The sequence below is a fragment of the Apis mellifera genome, linkage group LG1 (assembly GCF_003254395.2).
Source record: "Apis mellifera strain DH4 linkage group LG1, Amel_HAv3.1, whole genome shotgun sequence".
Taxonomy (NCBI): Eukaryota; Metazoa; Arthropoda; class Insecta; order Hymenoptera; family Apidae; genus Apis; species Apis mellifera.
Window position 1 is genome coordinate 16,671,785 of NC_037638.1, and position 4,678 is coordinate 16,676,462.

A 4,678-nucleotide genomic window follows, 5' to 3' on the forward strand; every position below is an offset into this window, starting at 1 on the left:
CTCCGGTTTTGTTTACAATCGATGTACCCTTGCCGGCACGCATGCGCCGTATTTTGAAGTCGGCGTCCGTTTGGCGCCATATCTTCGAGACAGTGTTAACGACGATGAACTTCCTCCATTGCAAGACATTCAACTTCGTTTGGGATATCTTTGGAATAAATGAATGCAAATTTCGAAGTAAGGTAAGAAAGGTAAGGTAAGAAAGATAAAAATATATAGATAAGAAATACAATAACAATAATAGAGAGTATATGATTTACAGTATGAAATAAAATTATTGTATGAAAAATGAATATTATTGTACGATGAACATAAATTGAAATTTCGTCTGAATATTTATAAAATATTATATAACTGAAATATTATATAAATGAAGAAATTCTTAAATATAAAATCGAACATTCAAGAATAATAAGAGGATTAAAGAGGGTGATTTATTATCGATGATGATTTAATCCATTACATTAAGATAAAATTATAATTAAGTCTAGATCGTATTAAATATATAAAATCTTTTCTATTCCACAGATAATTCTCGTGCGATGGAGAAATAGTTACAGAATCTGGAACGATCCTCGAGCAAAACGCGATTTGGTAGCAGAATTTCGTCGGTATGCAGGTATTCGATAAATAATGCATCGTACATATATTTTTCGTATACAACACGGCACATTCACGTTGATAAATAATTTCAAGCACGACAACGATAAACGTTCGATGCGTGTGCTATAAGCGTGGTGCACACTTCTCTCAAGGATGCAGGACACAAAGGATATGGATTCAATAAGAGAATGACAATGTACTTATTAGGAGTTGTAATGCATATTCGATAGAAACGATAACACAATGAACAAACAAATTATTTAATTTTCAATTGTCCTGATTTTTTCTCCCGGTTTCCAGGTAATAATTAATAATTTTAATTAACCAATTAAATGATTCGTAATATTATTCTCTCTTTGTATAAGTATTTATTCTTTAATTTCTTTGATATTGTGATTTATAAGTATATCAAATATTTACAATAATTTTTTTTTTATTATTACGATTCAGGTTCGTTACATCTTCAAATGTAGAAAAATGCAAAAGAAAAAGAAAATATCAATAGAAAGCAGGTCGTTGCATAGAGGTCGCTACAAGTTCATCGAATTATCTCGAGGTGAATGAACTATTACGGTTCCCCGAGATGGACCAATAATTGATGTCTTTTTTATCCAATTAACTAGAGACTTAACTGGACACAAACATTATACTAGGTCAAATATTATGGTACGTATTTATATACACGTTTTTTTAAATTTTTTTTAATAATTAACGCTTCAAAATATTTTATAAATTTATTTTTTCAAGATGGTTAATAGTTTTTAACTTTTATTTTATTAAGTATCGTTAATACGGTTTTTGTCTCTACTTTATTAAATCTTTTATAAGGTTTCATTCATTTCCGAGAAAAGCAGATACTCTTTAAAGAATTTTTTAATACTAAATATAATATAGATGGTCTACAGTTTCGTTTCTGAGTACGGCAAAACGGAGTTAATTAAATGTCGGACAGAGGAGTTAGTGTTATGATCATTCGCAAGAAAGTTTTTCTTTCTTGCGCTATCAACGAAGACCGTCAACGAATTGCGGCAGTATGCTCTAAGAAATCAGCTTGAATGTTGAACAGAGTAATTACACTGATTAAATTGTGCATATAAAAATCATTAAGCCATCGAGAGTACTATGAACCCTTTCTGATCGACTTTGATTTAGATTAAAAAATCGTAATTATTCATCTTATTGATCGAATTGAAATTTCAATTGTATAACATCTGTAAGATATTTCAAAACAATGATACTTAATGTATATCATTCATAAGGAATGGAAATTATTATTTGATGAAAATCCATAATATTAATACACAAGACAAATTACATTGTAATTCGTTCGTGTCAGGTACAATTTAATATTCGAGATATGAATTGACACAGATGATTAATTGTTCAAAGAACCAGATATTCTCTAAAGAAGAGACGAAAACGAACTTTCTATGTATTAAATCAAAATTATATATACATTTCAAACAATATTACTTATTATTATATACGTGTATCAAAGAGAACACGAAATCGAACAATTGGAGTAACTATAATTTACTACCGACTTTTGCTTCTCTTTTTCTGTTCACAACCGGATCATAAAATCAATAGATAGAATAATTGCGGGGGTATGGAACCCCTCTGTGACACGATCACAATTCGTCCATCCACGATTCTCTGAGAGACGATTATAATTATCGATGAAAGGACCAAATTGAAATGTTTCGAATCGTCACAGGCTATTTTTAATATCACGCCGATAACGTGAGAGATCATCTTTGCGAATGCAAAGCGTACATCATCCGTATTCGTACGATGATAAGAGAATGCGACGTTTGTAACGAAGGTTTATCTTTAGATGGCGAAAGGCATAAACATACAATGGGTGATACCGAAACAAACGAGGAAATTAATTTAAATAAAGAGAGTCAAATCGGCGCCATTCTTGCATAACGATCGATGCTGGCTTCTCTGATACATACGTGCCGCGAATGCATTGCATCCACCTCAAAAATTCTCGTTAGATGCATGCTCAATTTTAAAATAGCCCTCTGAAGCATTTATAGGAAACATTGTAAGACGCAAATATATATGTAAAATAGAGAACACAGCTAGTGGTTACAATTTAAACTGCTTTGTGAATGAAATCATTATTTTAGATTCGATATTTTTAATCACATTTATAAAAAATATGAATTCTCTTTTTGTGCATTATCTTTATTAATAATTTTAAAAAATTGTAGTAAAGTTTCGATAAATGTAGAAAAAATTGATGTTATTTTAATACTTTGAAATTTAAAAAAAAAGAAACAATTGGGTAAAAAAAGAAATAATTGTGGAAATGATGTTTATCAAGAGTTAGAAATGAATTGAAGTCTAACAGTTGTGTTTTAATTTTCGACTATAGATGGCAGATACTGTACTTCTCTGGACAAAAATAAAATTCTAACGATTGTGGGACAAGCGAAGATAAGTATAGTTTATGATTTCACATTGCGATAATTATTATTATTATTAAAAAAAAATGATCAATTTAAGTATTTCTAAACAAATTATATTTAGCATTAATAGAAATTGTTCTTTAAAATGATGAAAATAAATATGAAAAAGAAATTACTATTTGAGAAAAATAATAATTAATACAACAAATGTTTATTTTCATCTTAATTTTAGATAGGGACTTTAGGAATATGAATATTAAATTAATTATTTCCCCAGAATGTCATAAAATATTTTTATACGCAAGATCTCTTGTAGCTATCTGATATAATTAATTCTAATTATCAATTTTTAGATGAAGCAGTTAGATGTGCTTGCTATTTTTATCAGAGAAGTATTCATATCACGACGTCATGATATTTTCACGAATCTGATTAGAATGATTGATGAGATACTAACAATAAGAGTTCTTAACATTGGAAAAGGGTCAACAGAGATATAATTAGATTATTCCGTTTGATAAACGTTAAAAGTATAATTAACTCTTTTTTTAAAATAAGTTTTTATTATTATCTTTCATATTTTACTTTTTGTTCCCTTTTTATTTTCTAGATATTACTATTATAAAAAATAAATATTCATTTTAATTTTTAAAAGGATTATACAAAGATATAATTAAATCAAAATTAAAATTGTTTTGTGTTAAAAATAATAAAATTAATTGATTGTATTTTTTTATTAACATTATTATTTATTATTACGATTTTCAATGATCATTTTAAAAATGATATATTTTTAATAATGAATGATTAATGGACAAAGATTACAGAAATTAAATGAACAAGAAATAATCCTTATAAATTGTTTGAGTTTCAATAATTCTAAATTATTTTTAGTAAAAACTATTTATAATTTTCGAATAATATCTTTGATATTATTTAAAAATAATGAAGATAATTATATATTGATTTATAAATATTAATCAATTCTATTTTTTTTCTATTTATTCAAGATTAGAGTAAATAATGATAATAAAAAAGAATATAAACATCATTTACGGTGGAAGAAAAAGAAATGCGGAAGATTACATATTAAAATAATACATGGTATTGAAGAAATGTAATGAAAGAAAGTGCATTTCATTATGCTTAACAAAGCATTAAAGATAAACATAATAAGATTTCACTTGTTGAAAGAAAATTGAGTTTATATTTAAAACTATATTATTAATTTTCAAGTAAAAATATCAATGAGAGAAGATCATAGAAATAGCGATATGAAAATAATCACAATTTTAAAAGAAATAATAATAAAGTATATTTTATTATAAAATTTCAAAAGATTAATCATATATGATTACATGAGTTTCTTGAATGAAACTTTCAATTTTTTCCTTTCGTATTTTTTAATTTTCTCCAATACCAACAAAAATTTGTATCTAAAATATATCTATAAAATCTATATCTATAAATAAAATATTTCAATCGAATATATACACAACTTGAATTAATAACAGAACTGAACAAAATTGAAGGAAGATTTCGTACTTTCTTAATATTTATTATCATTAAATTCCAATTGAATAATTCTATTGAAAAAAGTATAAATCAATATTATTGTGAAAATATAAAAATTATTTAAATTAATTAATTATCAA

At 26.1% G+C, this 4,678-nt stretch overlaps 1 long non-coding RNA gene across 3 annotated transcripts; it reads left to right on the forward strand.

Moving 5' to 3' along the window:
- Positions 1-75: 75 nt before the first annotated feature.
- LOC100576338 lies at positions 76-3,156 on the forward strand. 3 transcript variants are annotated; one of them, XR_003306516.1, is made up of 5 exons: positions 76-191; positions 529-619; positions 697-903; positions 1,054-1,269; positions 2,990-3,156. It is a non-coding gene; the product is annotated as an uncharacterized LOC100576338 (long non-coding RNA). The 3 variants fall into 3 exon arrangements; XR_003306518.1 differs by having other exon boundaries at positions 87-177; XR_003306517.1 differs by having other exon boundaries at positions 92-182.
- Positions 3,157-4,678: the final 1,522 nt, after the last annotated feature.